The following is a 16,628-nucleotide window of genomic DNA, read 5'->3' as shown; positions in this document are numbered from 1 at the left end:
TCGCTCCCTCGCTCCCCTGCCCCTCCTCGCTCCCCTGCCCCTCCTCGCTCCTCGCTCCCCTGCCCCTCCTCGCTCCTCGCTCCCTCGCTCCCCTGCCCTCCCTCGCTCCCCTGCCCTCCCTCGCTCCCCTGCCCTCCCTTGCTCCCCTGCCCTCCCTTGCTCCCCTGCCCTCCCTTGCTCCCCTGCCCTCCCTCGCTCCCCTGCCCTCCCTCGCTCCCCTGCCCTCCCTCGCTCCCCGCTCCTCGCTCCTCGCTCCTCGCTCCCCGCTCCCCGCTCCCCGCTCCCCGCTCCCCGCTCCCCGCTCCCCGCTCCCCGCTCCCCTGCCCCTCCTCGCTCCCTCGCTCCCCTGCCCCTCCTCGCTCCTCGCTCCCTCGCTCCCCTGCCCCTCCTCGCTCCTCGCTCCCCTGCTCCTCCTCGCTCCTCGCTCCCCTGCCCCTCCTCGCTCCTCGCTCCCTCGCTCCCCTGCCCCCCCTCGCTGCTCGCTCCCCTGCCCCCCCTCGCTGCTCGCTCCCCTGCCCCCCCTCGCTGCTCGCTCCCCTGCCCCCCCTCGCTCCTCGCTCCCCTGCCCCCCCCTCGCTCCCCTGCCCCCCCTCGCTCCCCTGCCCCCCCTCGCTCCCCTGCCCCCCCTCGCTCCCCTGCCCCCCCTCGCTCCCCTGCCCCCCCTCGCTCCCCTGCCCCCCCTCGCTCCCCTGCCCCCCCTCGCTCCCCTGCCCCCCCTCGCTCCTCGCTGCCCTGCCGCTCCTCGCTCCCTCGCTCCCCTGCCCCTTCTCGCTCCCTCGCTCCCCTGCCCCTTCTCGCTCCCTCGCTCCCCTGCCCCTTCTCGCTCCCTCGCTCCCCTGCCCCTTCTCGCTCCCTCGCTCCCCTGCCCCTTCTCGCTCCCTCGCTCCCCTGCCCCTTCTCGCTCCCTCGCTCCCCTGCCCCTTCTCGCTCCCTCGCTCCCTCGCTCCCTCGCTCCCTCGCTCCCTCGCTCCCTCGCTCCCTCGCTCCCTCGCTCCTCGCTCCCTCGCTCCCTCGCTCCCTCGCTCCCCGCTCCCTCGCTCCTCGCTCCCTCGCTCCTCGCTCCCTCGCTCCCTCGCTCCTCGTTCCCTCGCTCCCTCGCTCCCCTGCCCCCTCCTTGCTCCCTCGCTCCCCTGCCCCCTCCTCGCTCCCTCGCTCCCCTGCCCCTCCTCGTTCCCTCGCTCTCTCCCTCCCGCTCCCCTCCCCGCTCCCCCTCACTCTGATTTTTAAGCTCCTGCCCTGTGTCTAACAGGCAAGTTGTGGGAACCCAAGCAAAATGGCCTGCCAGATCACGGTTCAGGCTGGGCTGTTTCATCACCTGAAAGCAAAAGACAAATATTTCTGACATCTGCCTGTAGACCCTTTCAAAATGGCAGCAGCTGCATTGCTGACATGGGTGGGAGTCTGATCCACTCTTTTGGAGGCCCCTGTCTTATGATCACCAGGTTAGGTCAGTAAACTTTGATCCTGCTTAGCGTTATCACAAAGGCCTTGTATCATCAAGCCTCCTTTAAACACGCACTTTATTAAAAATGTGGATTGACAAACCCAGTATTGAGGTATTACAACAGACAGAGGCTGCACTGAGCTGACTGTATTGCAGATTCCTCATTAGTATCTCGTTTCAGCTGATGATCTGTAATGTAACAGTGTTAGTGTCCTCATGTCCACAAGAATACACACAGTTAAGCAAAGATGGAGTTTTGCAGGCTGTGTTGACCTGCCTGTACTTTAGGATTCTTCCTGTGCAGACAGGCAGTTCAAATGTGGAAGGTCTCACATTGACTCTGGTACTGCTATTGACAGACACCTACTTCCCAGTAGATGTGTTGGTGACATGAAATATAACTGCGTAGTAGTTGCTCATTAGATTCCACCCGCCCCCACCTTCTGTTGCTTCAGTAACTGTTGAAACCAGTTGCAGTCTTCTTTTCACTTGGATCTGGGCCTCCCATGATCACAGAACATGGTGTTGCAAACAAAAAAAAACCTGCTACACTTTACATGCAGTACGTTTTAATTGGGGAATGTAAAACTTGGTTTTCTTTGACGTGAAAATTTTAACACTGTCAAACATTCCACCTGACCTCTACTCGCCTCGACCTGCCCCTCGGAGACCGGCAGTAAAAGAGGCACGAGGAAAAGAATTTCTTCCCCTGAATACCAAAAAACTGCTGCCTTAATCCCTCTGATTAGACACACCCACACCCCAAAACAAGTTTCTGAATTCTCTTGCAGTTTTCTCCTGGACTTTTTTCTCAGTTTCTCAAAATCCATGATTTTGAATCTTGGGAGTCCCTATTATTTTCTTCTGGTTTATTACAAACAAGGATTGGTAACACAATCTTCGTTTGAACTTAAGACTAAAATATATTTATTGGCAGCTGGGAAGCTCTGTAGATCCGTATGACTGATGCAGTGTTCAGAGTACAGAGTAGGCTGCTTGTTAAATGCATTCTGTGTGGGGTAGGGGAGGCAGAAGTGCTGGTCAGCTATTTATGAAATGTCCCTTAAAGTCACAAGTAAATTACATCACAGCATCTCCCTTTCCTCAGGTTTAAACATTTAAAAAAGTAAAGACGTAAAAAGAAAATTACTTTGTGTTTCGAATATATCAAAGCAATAAATTTGGATATCTAAAGCATATCAGTAGTTTACTAATATGCCCAGACTTAGTTTATGGTAATTTTGGTTTAAGACTGTGGAATGCTTTTAGAATACTGGTTGTTAAGCTTGCTTTTATCTTAGACATTTTTTTAAAATTTGCGATCTGGTTATGTTGTTCCTGGTTAGATTTATTGGTCTGATTTTTGGGGCCTCTTTCCATCTCCCTGTTATGACACTTGGTGTATTCTCTGATCTAGGTATGTATCAACAATTTCTGGGGATTGTACATGCTATCAATGTTATACGTGGACGTTTTACGTAAGTAGTGTGTTGCCAATGTGCAGGTTGTGGTCATCTATCATCTTTCCCTTTTTTTAAAATTAATTAAGCAATTACCTTCTCCCGGGAGAATATTGATGGAAAATATAGTTTTCATTTTCTGCCACACTGCCATTCCACATTATTCTTGCAGAATGATGAAGTTTGTGAATTTGGAACAGCTATATATTCAAATTGGCTTGTGTTGTGCAGTTTATTGGTTTATTTTTTGCAGCACCTATTGTTGAGATTGGATGAGTTAGGCCTATACCACAGATATGACACTTCATCAGTAAGTGTGCTGGATCAATACAGTGTGGAGCTGGAGGAACACTGCAGCTCAGGCAGCATCAGAGGAGCAGGAAGGGCAATGTTTCAGGTCAGGGACCTTAATCAGGATTGGGGAGGGGGAAGGGAGCTAGGAAATAACTAGAAGGAGGGGTGCTACTGTGGGAAGGTGGGTGTGATGGTGATAGGTTGTTGCAGGTAAGGCGGTTTGGTATTCAGTGGGAATGTTAGAATGGATAGGTGGGGAAGAAATGAACATGACTTCACCAGTTCCAAAATCTCCCCACCACCTTGACCTGCTAAACCTGTCCATCATCCTTCCCACCTATCTGTCCCTCCCTTCCCATTGACCAATCACCACTACCCCCCCTTACCTGCATCCACCTACCACCATCCCATCTACTTCCACAGCCCCACCCCTCTTCTATTTATTTTCCAGCTCCCATCCTCCTCCCCAGCCCTAATAGAACATAGAACATAGAACAGTATAGCACAGAACAGGCCCTTCAGCCCACAATGTTGTGCCGACCATTGATCCTCATGTAAGCACCCTCAAATTTCTGTGACCATATACATGTCCAGCAGTCTCTTAAATGACCCCAATGACCTTGCTTCCACAACTGCTGCTGGCAACGCATTCCATGCTCTCACAACTCTCTGTGTAAAGAACCCGCCTCTGACATCCCCTCGATACTTTCCACCAACCAGCTTAAAACTATGACCCCTCGTGCTAGCCATTTCTGCCCTGGGAAATAGTCTCTGGCTATCAACTCTATCTATGCCTCTCATTATCTTGTATACCTCAATTAGGTCCCCTCTCCTCCTCCTTTTCTCCAATGAAAAGAGACCGAGCTCAGTCAACCTCTCTTCATAAGATAAGCCCTCCAGTCCAGGCAGCATCCTGGTAAACCTCCTCTGAACCCTCTCCAAAGCATCCACATCTTTCCTATAATAGGGCACCCAGAACTGGACGCAGTATTCCAAGTGCGGTCTAACCAAAGTTTTATAGAGCTGCAACAAGATCTCACGACTCTTAAACTCAATCCCCCTGTTAATGAAAGCCAAAACACCATATGCTTTCTTAACAACCCTGTCCACTTGGGTGGCCATTTTAAGGGATCTATGTATCTGCGCACCAAGATCCCTCTGTTCCTCCACGCTGCCAAGAATCTTATCCTTAATCCTGTACTCAGCTTTCAAATTTGACCTTCCAAAATGCATCACCTCGCATTTATCCAGGTTGAACTCCATCTGCCACCTCTCAGCCCATCTCTGCATCCTGTCAATGTCCCGCTGCAGCCTACAACAGCCCTCTACACTGTCAACGACACCTCCGACCTTTGTGTCGTCTGCAAACTTGCTGACCCATCCTTCAATTCCCTCGTCCAAGTCATTAATAAAAATTACAAACAGTAGAGGCCCAAGGACAGAGCCCTGTGGAACTCCACTCACCACTGACTTCCAGGCAGAATATTTTCCTTCTACTACCACTCGCTGTCTTCTGTTGGCCAGCCAATTCTGTATCCAAGCAGCTAAGTTCCCCTGTATCCCATTCCTCCTGACCTTCTGAATGAGCCTACCATGGGGAACCTTATCAAATGCCTTACTGAAGTCCATATACACCACATCCACAGCTCGACCCTCATCAACCTTTCTAGTCACATCCTCAAAAAATCGATAAGGTTTGTAAGGCATGACCTACCCCTCACAAATGAAGGGTCCCAATTCGAAAGGCCGACTTTCCTGCTCCTCTGATGCTGCCTGACCTGTTGTGTTCCTCCAGCTCCACACTGTGTTGACTCAGACTCCAGCATCTGCAGTCATTGTTATCTCCTAGTGCTGCTCGATGCTTTCTGCTTTGACTTCTAAGCATCTGACCGTAAGACATGGAAGCAGTAAACAATTTGGTTTGATTGTACATTTGGAATCGTGGCTGATTTGCTAATCCACAACTGCCCTTGACTGCCTTATCCCTTTTATTCTCTTACTGGTTAAAACTGTGTGCCTTGGCATTGAATATATTTAACAACTCAACTTCTACAGACTTTTGTAGTAAAGAATTCCATTCTTAGAAAAAACATTCCTCCTCATCTGTCTTTTAAATAATTGATATGTTACAGATCCTCTGGTCTTAGACTCTTCCACAAGTGGGAAACAACCCTGTCAAGTTTCATTAGAATCTTCTGTTTCAAAAAGGTTGCCTCTGAATTTTTTTTCTAACCTCCAATGAATGCAAGCATAACCTGCTCAATGTCTCCTCATAAGAATATCCAGAATCAGCTTAGTTAAACTTTCTCTAGACTCCCTCCAATGCCAGTATATCTTTCCTTTGATAAGGGCCCTAAAATAATTCAGTGTATTCCAGCTGTAGTCTGACCAGTGCCTTGTGTAGTTTTCGTAAGACCTTCCTATTTTTATGCTATATTTCCTTTGACGTGAAGGCCAGCAATCCATTTGCCTTCCGTGTCACTTGCTGAGCTTGTATCACAAAATGCTAACTTGCATGCAGAAAGACACCAAATCCTTCTATTCTGTAGCTGAAGTCACCTTTTAAATAGTATTCAGCACCTCTGCTTTGTGCCAAGGTGCATAACCCCTCCATGTTTATCTACTTTACATTCCATTTGCCAAGGTTTTGCCTGTTCACTTAACCTGTTTATACCCCTCCTGAAGTTTGCCCAATCTCCCTTTGTAACTGAAACTCTCCAGCCCAGGCAATGACATGGTAAATCTCCTCTTCATCCTCCAGTGTTATTACATAGCCTGCCTGCCGCTGCCCCACCGTGTGGATTCTGGAATTGCATACATTACTGTAGCTGTCGCTTAACCAATGTTTTATGCAGTTCTAGCAATAGCCTCCCTCCCTTTTTAAACTCTCTGTCTCGATCAATAAAGTATCCCATAGGCCTCCTTAACCACTTTAACCTCCTGTCCTGCTGCCTTAAGTGACTGGTGTACATGCACCCCAAGGTCTCTCTGATTCTTTGGTGTTTCCCAGCATCCTATAATTCTTCTTGTATTCTCTTGTTTGTTATCTGACCAGATCCATTGATTCCACTTTATTCGCCCTGTTTGCTATTTACTCAGAAAATTGTAACACGCCAAACAGTGTTTCTTTCATGAATCCATGTTGACTATGCTTGATCTTATGTATTTCTAAATACTCTACCAATACATCTTTTCATCATCGGCTTTAACATTTCAATGACCGATGTTAAGCCAATGGGCATATAGTTAAATGTTTTTATGTCATCTTCCTTTTAAAATAATGGTGTTACATTGTCAGTCTTCCAATCTTTCAGAATTCTGCAATTCCTTTAGAATCCAAGGATTTTTGGAAGTTTATGACCAGTGCGCGCACAGTCTCTGTAGCTACCTTCTATTAGTTCTCGGATGGATCCCTAGTACTCTTTCTCTCGTGGCAGTAATTGTGTTTATTTCTACCTCCACCTTTTTAGCCCCTTGATGATTTTAGTTTTTTTTAGAATTCAGTCAATGTCATCTGATGTGACGATTGATGCAAAGTGTCCCCTCAGCTCTGTTGCCACTTTTAAAGTTGTCCATTATTATTTTCCCAGCTGTGTCCAAAGAGTGACCAATGTTTAATTTGGTATCACTTCCCTTGTATATAGTTGACTTTCTAAATAGTATTTACATGTTTTATTTTCACTTTTTGTGGTCATCTTTTGAAACTACCAAGTCCCCTGGCTTACCAGTAATCCTTGCCACATAATGTTTAGTCTTTTCAATTTGACTCTACCCTTGGTTGGTTTATCCCATAGATCTTTCTTCCTTACTGGTTTTTTAAAATTTATTCACTCAGGATTTAGGTGGCTCTGGCTGGGCAGCGTTTATTGCCGATCCCTAATTGCCCGGAGGGCAGTTAAGAGGCAACTGCATTGCTCTGGGTTTGGAGTCCCAGACAGGCCAGATCTGGTAAGGATGACAGATTTTCTTCCTTAGATGGGTTTTTCCAACAATTGACAACGGCTGTCATTAGACCCCTTTTTAATGCCAGATTTAAGAAAAAATTGAATTCAAATTCCACCTGCTGCTGTGGTGGGGTTTGAACTGAGGTTCCCAAAACATTAGCTGAGTTTCTGGGTCAATACTGCAGCAATAATACCACTAGGCCACTGCCTCCCACATATGACTCAGTCAAATTTTATGGGATTATAACATTTTCTTGAACATCTGCTGTTGTTCTTTTAACTGCATTTCTTGGTAAACTCCTTTCCCAGTCCACTCCAGCCAACTCTGCCTCACCCCTGTACAAGTATCCCTGTATAACCTACTAAGTTTAGCACAGTTGTTTTTGGATCTCTTGCATACATTCTATGAATTCTTCCCTAGGGCTCCCTCTAGAAAAATGAAATTGGAAATGTACATGAAGATTAAAGCCACTCCTGCTTAATGAACTGCCTTTTACACATGCTGTCATTTGTCTCTTAATCTATTCTCCTATCCGACAGAACAGCTACAGTGAGGGATACTGTATACTACTGCCTAACAGTGCCGCCTTCCCCTTGTTATTTCTTACCTCCACCTATATGAATGTCACATCATCTGATCCTAATCATTTCTTGATATCATGCTTATTGTACCTTGAATGAATAAAGCTGTGAATAAAGCACCCTTTGCTTCCTGTCTGTCCTTTTGAATAGTAGCTATACCTCAATATTTACGTCCCAGCTTCGATCTCCTTGTAACTATATCTCAGAACTGGCTGTAAACTCATATACATTAATCTTATTTGTAGTGTTAATTCATTAATCTTGTTCCCATTTACTGTGTTCATTTAAACAAATAGCCATCAATTATGCCTTTTAATCAGTTCCCCCTTGGACTGTATTTGCTGCTGCAACACTGCCCATTCTTGTATAATTATAAAAATAGCTGTCTGGCAGTGCCACCATATCTTCCAAGATGTACTTCTCTTCTGAATATACTTCCTATAATTTTTTTTTTTAAAGTCTTTTTCTACAGATCTAATTATTCAAGTCACCAGGATGCTGGGCTGGGTTCAGCCTGAACTTTGGAAACTGCTGTCTTGGACTAAACTGTTCCTATTCTGACTCTCTGTTGTTTGCTCTGCATCTGCCTTATGGAAAACATGACTTGCCTATCTCTCAGGTGTTCAAAATAAACCTTGCATTTACATTGGTGTGCAAAATACTGGTCTTTCTGTCTGTACGTGAGAGCTGAGTTATTCTGTTCTTTCTTCTCGCTGTCAACAGCTTGTGGCAATTGATATCAAATGTTACATCATTTTGTATATCATCCCTTGTAACTTTTGTGGGGCAGTGATGGTGTCCCTAGATCTGAGCCAGGAAGCCCAGGTTTTAGTCCCACCTGCTTCAGAGGTGTGTAATAACAAGAGTCTGTTTCTGTGTTGTATGAGCCTCAAATCCATGCAGGACAAAACCCTAAACTAAACTAGTCTCAATTGCCTGCTCCTGGCCCATGCCCCTACAAACCTTTCCCACTCATCTACTTATTTGAGTGTCTTTTAAATGTTGTAACTGTGCCAGCATCCACCACTTCTTCAGGAAGTCCATTGCACATGCAAGCCACCCTCTGTGTGACAAGGTTGCCCTTGTTTTTTTGTTTTTAAATCTCTCTCCTCTCCCCTTAAAAATATGCCGCCTAGTCTTGAACTCCCCATCCTAGGAAAAAGACACCTGCCATTAACCTTATTTATACCCATCATGAGATTGGGGGCACAAACTGTCTCCGGTTCTACTATTCCACTGGGCAGAGGATAAAATTGAAATTTTCACCTAGTTACCAAATTTGCCAATTATATACTTTGAGATTAATTTCAGTATATGAGAAGAAATGTTTCAATCAGGCTCCCCTAATAAACAATCAAATGTTCAATTTGTTGTTCAAATGATTTACTCAACAAAGGTGCCTAGCTGAGTAATAGTTTTAAATATGTAAGTATAAATATTAACCCATCAGTAATTTATCACTGAAGCATACTTGTTAAAAATGCGGGGGTGGGGGGGGGAAATCAATTTATTTTAAGAAAACTTTATCAATAGCTCTATCTGCTTGCCCCTGATCCAAGATGGGACCTGACCTTGCTTAGCCTGCTTGAGGTTCTCCTTCAACTGTTTGATCATCTAGTGGCCAGGGATGGTCTACAGCTTCCTTTTCTGCTGCTGACTGTCATCGTTTATTTTGCCATAGATGGTTATATTTATTGTGTCGGTGTGTCTTTCTAGCATTGTTACCAAATGTTAGCTAACCTGATCCTCCTCTAATTTCCCCTTCAGTATCTTACCAATTGTAGGTATTGATTTTATCTAAGGTCTGTTTGACTTTTAGGAGTGATACCATGAGTTTATTGTCCAAATTATCCAAATCAAGGTCATTGACTGTGGACTCTCCTGCTCTGTTAACTGTTGCCAAATCATTAATTATGTCTGTTTTACTGTGTTTCAGTTGCCTGGGTTGGGCCTTAAACATATCAAGCCTGTTGTCCATCCCTGTTGGACCTGTTAAATGTAGGCCTTGAGGTGGGATTGGCACCACTCTGGCAGCTTAGTTCTGGATATGTCTGACACCACAGGTACCAGTTTGTAGTGAATGTTACCATACAGGATTTTGCCTCACCATTTTAAAACCAACCCATTTTGTAGTTTTGGGCAGTTCTTGGACAATTGCAGAGGGGTGCACTTGTGCTCAGCTTTGGTCCATTCCTATTTCATATACTAAGAATGAATTATCCATGAGTTTGCCAGAATATCTTTGATCAAGCTCCAATCCTTTTTCCAGACAAATGGCCAATCATCCCAATTCAGTGCACCTTTGGAAAATCCCCACCAATTGCATATGCGTTTGACACTAGCATAGAAATGCCCTGAGCTGCTCCTGACTCGTTTGTACACCAATCACTGGGTTGGGTGTTACATTTATACATTACCATGTTGTCTGGATGGACCCAGAGAATAATGTGGTAGGAGAGATCCACATGTAGCCACATTCTCTCCGAGTTTGACTGGTCTCCTAAATACAAAGGAGACAATAATAAGAGCTGTCTGCTGTATGTTGCTTGATTCCTGAAAGAGGTTGACATAGCCTCTGACCTTGTCTTATTTAATATACGTTTGGATAACCATCTACACAGTATTCCTATCCGTGGAGACACACTGACGTACAGTTTAATCACGTTCATTGATCAGATCTTTTCCTCACTGTTCTAATGTTGTTCTTTAAGAGTTGGTTCCTCCCAGTTTTAAATCTAAATTTGCCAATTTTGGCCAGGTACCAGTTTCCCAAAGTTTGGAGTTGGAGCAAATTGATATGTGGACACCTTTTGAGGAAAAGTTTAACGAATAAAAAATGATTTTAAGTCCACTGACAATGGAAGTTGCTGTGGTAATGACAATGAAAATGATGAAAAGACAACAAGTGGCTGAGACTTAAAAACATTTGAATCTGGCAGACTCAAAAATAGTGTCATGAGCACAGGGTAATGATGGTTACCAGTTGTGCTGTACCATGATGTGACTTGTTGGCAATCCATGGCAGTCATACCCAGATGCAATGATGGAGGGATGTGAGAGCAGGAGTCCATGCTCCTGTCTGACAAAGATGGCTGCCTGTCTGGGATTATGGATACAAAGACCAGATAGAAGACTAACAGAGATCACAGGCTCTGGCCTAGTTTGAAACAACATGGGCACAAGGTAAAGAGTAGTTAAGTGATAATGGGACCTGCAGATGCTGGCGAATCCAAGATAATAAAATGTGAGGCTGGATGAACATAGCAGGCCAAGCAGCATCTCAGGAGCACAAAAGAGCTTTTGTGCTCCTGAGATGCTGCTGGGCCTGCTGTGTTCATCCAACCTCACATTTTATTATCAAAGAGTAGTTAAGGGTGTGTTGACTCCAGGGCAGGGCCGGTATCTGAACTGGGCTCACTGTGCTGTACTTGCATTGATAGTCTGTCTCAGTGGCAAGTTTCTGTCTAGCAGGGACTTGTTGCTCCATGGTGCTTTAGCTGGAACACTGGAGAGAGTGCCTCAGCAAAGGCACTGTCTCATTCATGGTGGCTAGGCTACAGCTCCACACTGGACCCTCCCTTGGGAGGGTTACTTTTATCACTGTCTTTCGCTTTAGGCTGCTGCACTTTGAGACCTTACCCTCCTGGTCAGGGCAGGGCCAGCTGTGAGTCGGGTTCTGAGCATAATGTCCTAGAATGGCCTTGAGGTCCGCCTCCCCCTCTTTCCCTATTTGTTTCAGAATCCTGTCCCCATTCCCCTCTTCTGTTGAGGGGTGTAGGCCCAAAACGTCAGCTTCTGTGCTCCTAAGATGCTGATTGGCCTGCTGTGTTCATCCAACCCCACACTTTGTTATCTTGGATTCTCTAGCATCTGCAGTTCCCATTATCTCTGATCACAATATCCTGGCCTTACCTGTGAAGTGGTAAAGACTAAAACGACAAACAAAAACAAAGTTGCTGGAAAAGCTCAGCAGGTTTGGCAGCATCTGTGGAGGAAAAAAGCCTTAAGGTTATGGGTCCGGTGACTCTTCCTCAGAACTGGTGACCTAAAGACCTAAAGCCTGGCTGTATGTACACTGTCCCAGCTCTGCAGCTTGTACATTGTGGAGTCTGGCTAGTTTTAAACTTGGCTCTTGAGTTTTTAATCCATTGTCCTGAGAAAGTGTCAATATTTCTTGAACAATCCTGGGGCACCTGACCACCAGGTGGAGAAGTGGAAACTCTGTTTGAGACATTTGCTCCAGATACTGTGACTTTGCATGAATGGCGATGGTGAGCAGGTCACACAGGAAACCAAAATGCAAATAGTCAACTGTTGTCTGCCTGTAATCAGAGCTGCTGCACTGAAGCTGATTACAATTGCTCTCTGGGTCCTGAGCTGCTGAAGCTGCCACTGTTGATTGTAACTAGCACCTGCCAAATCCAAGTCTTGGAAACACTGTCCATTACTCATTTGCCAGGAAACACACGCAGAGTAACAGCAGCATTTTCCTGGAATGGAGACGTGACATGTCCAAGCAGACCTTTCTCTCGAGTGGTCCTTAGTCGCACTGGACAGAATGTCCTGTTGACAGTGAACACCATCAGAAGAGGGGGATATATTCCCATAGCGAAAGGGGGAGAGAGTGGGAACAATATTGAAGTGGATGACCAGGGATATACGTTTGCATTCCCTTCAGACACATGACCAATCCTGGACCACAGTGACCAGTCCTACCGACATTGACCAGTCCTGGGTGACAATGATCAATGTCACTGGTGACCAATCTTGGTTCACAGTGACCAGTCCTACTGACGGTGATCAATCCCGGGTAGCAGTGGCCAGTGCCACTGATGGTAACTAGTCCCAGGAGACAGTGACTAGTTACTCTGACAGTGACCAGTTCTGAGAGAAAGTACTCAGTCAGACCCATTGGCATCAAACCAGTGTTCTTCTTTGACCACTGCCTTCTGCTGGCAACTGTCACTAACAGGCTGGCCACAGGCCAACAAGGGAACATGGAAGCTTAAAATGAAACTGTTGACCCCAGGAAATGCTGAGGAGCTCAAAAGAGATTATACAGGTTGGAGAACCATGAAGTCCCTCTTTGAGTCTTCAGCGAACTGATGGGAAGCAGTGAAGAGGAACATCAAGGGGTTCTTCATCCTCAAAGAATTCAAACGGTGAGCAAAAGGTGGGCAAAACTGTCCAAACTCTAGAGAACCCATGTAGAACCTACTCCTGCTACAGATGATGGGGGCCGATGTAAGGGAGGGTTCTCCAGGAGGTGAGGAACCAGCAAGCCTCGCTCTTTGCCAAACTTCTGGTCCAGGGTCCGCACCATGGAGCAGGATGAGATGTGCTCGCATTTCTTCTTCCAGAAGTTGCATAGGGAGAGGTCTGTGCTCAGCAGCTGGAAGGAAGAAGATGGCTTGGTAACTTCATCTTAGTCTGGCATCCTGAGGATCAACAAACCCTTTCATGCCAGACCGTAATGTGGTGACTAGAACTGCACACCATATTCTGGTTGTGGCCTCACTAGTGCCTTATACTGTTTCATCATTATATCCCTATTTTCATTTTCTGTATCTCAGCTACTGATAGAGAGTGCTCCATATGCTTTCTTTACAACCTATCTACCTGTACTGCTAACTTTAGGGACCTGTGCACTTGTACTTCAAGATCTCTCACTTCATCTACCGCTCTCAGTATATTCCCATTTATTGTGTAATCCTAATTACTGTGTGACCTCTGTAACTGCATTACCTCACACTTATCAGTGTTGAACTCCATCTGTTTCATTAGTTTAATCTGTCTCCTGTAATTCTGTCCATTGTGTTGTGCTCGATTCCAACTTCTTACCAACCAATTGAAAATCTCACATTTTGGGCTTTCAGGCAAAATTCCAATCACAAAATCTTTGTCAAGTCCTTTGACAACTCATTGGACAGAGTTTATAAATCCTCAAAAGAGGATTCTTCCCTGATTTCTTAAAAAAATACATTGGCAGCAAATGTGAATATTTCTGAAGAAGGATCACTGGACTTCAAACGTTGACTCTGCTTTCTCTAGCCACACATGCTGCATGGCCTGCTGAGTTTCTTCAGCAGTTTGGTTTTTTTTGTTGGGACGTTTTTATGCTTAAGTTCAGAATCAAAAAGGAAAACATTTTGTCCCTTGGAAGTTGGTTTTAAAGCAGCAATGTACTTTTTTTTAACGCTACATTCTTTGTTGTATTGGTGCGTGCTTTTCCAGACATGGGACCCACAATTACTGCAACTATTTCCTGGGTGAGGATACCAGTTTGTTAAAATTCTGGACTGGGCTGCCCGAAATGTTTACTATGGCAAGATCTCAGGACTTGAAATCAGCCTGGGCAACATGTGAAAAGTCAGACCCAATGGAACTTTTAGGAAAGGTCAAGAACAATGCATCTATGCAAGACAAAAGCAGGCAAGTACAATGCTGGACTTGCTGTGGGAAGTGAGGCTAATTTGTGTATTGGAGTACAGGGAGCAGACTTGCTTGCAAGCCACATTTCTACCATGACCATGTATGGGGAAGGGCACATCCCCTTGACACATCAGACAATGGTGGCTGAGGATGCTCCTGGTATCTTCCATGCAAGACCTTAGGATCCTAGTGGGCGCCCTGACCTTGACCTGGAAGATCAATTGGCAGAGAACATTATGGAAGGATACAGCATGGAGGAATAAGAACGGGCACCCGGTAGCCATTCCTTCAGCAAAGACTTGTCCTCGCCCAGTACCAACCACCTGGAGAAAGAGAGGGAAGATGAACAAGTGTGAGAACAACCTCCACCAAGTTCATCAGAGCACAGCCTGGCCAGAGTTAACTGCATGGGGAGTATTTGGTAGCTAGTAATAGTTTCGGTAAGGATTACAACAAAGGCTTAACATTATGATTGGCAGAGTAATTAACAAAGAACTGAGTTTTATAGCGAAAGAACAGGGTTGTAGATGACAATTTTAGCTCCTTTTGTGTCTTTTTGTTAATAAAATTGCATTGAATTGCAAGTTGACTCTGACCCTTTTTCTCACAAGTTTAGGACCTGAGTTAAGCAAGTTGACATCGAAGCTGGTCGAAATGCCCAAAGCACAGACAACGTTGGTCTCCCTAAGTGGTCTCCCATAAGAAGTGGCCATTGATTCCTCCAAAATCGAAACCTACTGGCCATGCATTCCTGAACATTTAGCCTGAGCCTGAATTGAGAGAGCAGCTGCTCCACGTGATGGCCCAGTTCAAGTGGCTGAATGGAGATAGGGGCAACTGACCAGTAATTGGATTACACACTGGCTCTGTAGATTATGATGAGTAAAACAGTTGTATTTTGAAGCAAGTCTAGTTAAGCAGGAAGGGTAAACTCTGAAATATGGCTTTGAGGGCAGGGAGAATCACTTACCTGTTGGACACAGAAAAACTGGGCGGGAATTTAATGCTTGCTTCCCTACTCCTTGGACAAACCCTAGAGGAACGGAAGAGCAGAAAAATGGCGGAATGCTCAGAATGCAAAGGAACCTGAAGGAAATATCTGAGTAGGAAATGGCCCATGTGGGATGAGCAATGCACCATGTGGGATCTGAAGAACAAAATTGTTGGAAAGGGTTGCATGAGGTGTGTGGTAAGTGTGCCTCCAAACTAACTAAGTCTATAGTGACAACCAGCTGCATGGTGCAAGAGAAAGGGAAAGAAGATGAAACTGTAAAGCTTAAGGAAGGGCCTGGGAAGACAAAGAAAAGACTGGAGCAAATGCAGGTCAAAATTCAAGATCAAAGGGACCATGGGAAAAGGTCTACCATGAGGAAATGCCTGAAGAGCTGTTACTGAGCTAGCCGAGAAATGTTACAATTTGCAGGAAGTGGTCACAGTTCGATGCCAAATGAAACAAGAGAGTACAGCCCAGCCCGCAGATGTGGCAGGGTGAGATTGATGGGTTAAAATCACACCCTCTGAGCTCCAGAAAGGGATGATATGTACCTTTAGGACCACAGTAGCAGAAGAGCAGGGCCATGATGGGGGAACAGACAGAAGAAGCACTTTGGTACATTGCAAATCACGAGGGTTGGGGAGGCCTAATTTCCCCAGCACCCCAAACCCTGCTTCCCCAGACAACCAGGGGGTTCCTTCAGGCCCAGATGTACCTAACAATCACCAGTTGCTGACATAGGTAAGGGGCCACCAGTATCAGTTGCATCATCCATTCAAAGAGTCACAGGGTAGAGGTAGCCAAAAACAAGAAGGGTCTAAGCCCGAAATGCCATTCTTCCTGCTCCTCTGATGCTGCTTGGCCTGCTGTGTTCGTCCAGATCTACACCTTGTTATTTCAGATTCTTCAGCATCTGCAGTTCCTACTATCTCTCTCCCTGCCATCAAGCCCACTTCATACCCCAACAAATTCTTTTACAACCCCAACCAATGGAGAATCTCGCGTGGGCTGGATGACCCTGAGGAAATTGAGCTGATGTTAATGTATTTCAGACCTGCAGTCCTCTCCACATTGCAATGTCCACAAATTACGATGGAAGGTGAGCATGACAAGGTCCGGGACATGAAAGCTGCAATTTTAACCACGGTCAGTTACTTTGGAGAGGGGCTGTTTCAGTACAGAGCAGCAAAGGGGAGGAGGAAACAGAGAGGTCCCGCCTGCAGGAATAGCCTGCCACATGGGAAATGCTTCAAATGTGGCTGGATGGTCCATTACACCAGGGAGTGCAACTTGTTGCATCCAGAAGCACAGGGTGGCACTACACCTCCATGCCACTAGAGGATCTCATGAGTGAAGTGGTGATAACTCCAATTGGGGTGGGGGGATTTGGGTTGCTGGACAATATTCGAAACCGTACACCCAGTCAGACACAGGGTCTGTGGCATGATGGTGTCAGGCCTCAGTGAAATGCATATATG

At 45.9% G+C, this 16,628-nt stretch overlaps 1 long non-coding RNA gene across 1 annotated transcript; it reads left to right on the top strand.

Annotated features, from left to right (window-relative positions):
- Positions 1–1,112: 1,112 nt before the first annotated feature.
- Positions 1,113–14,680, top strand: LOC132210522 (uncharacterized). The gene is made up of 3 exons (XR_009446645.1): positions 1,113–2,922; positions 5,331–9,787; positions 13,959–14,680. It is a non-coding gene; the product is annotated as an uncharacterized LOC132210522 (long non-coding RNA).
- The last annotated feature ends 1,948 nt before the right edge of the window (positions 14,681–16,628 follow it).

This window comes from Stegostoma tigrinum, chromosome 14, assembly GCF_030684315.1.
Source record: "Stegostoma tigrinum isolate sSteTig4 chromosome 14, sSteTig4.hap1, whole genome shotgun sequence".
Lineage (NCBI taxonomy): Eukaryota > Metazoa > Chordata > Chondrichthyes > Orectolobiformes > Stegostomatidae > Stegostoma > Stegostoma tigrinum.
This window is presented reverse-complemented; position numbering and strand designations above follow the sequence as displayed.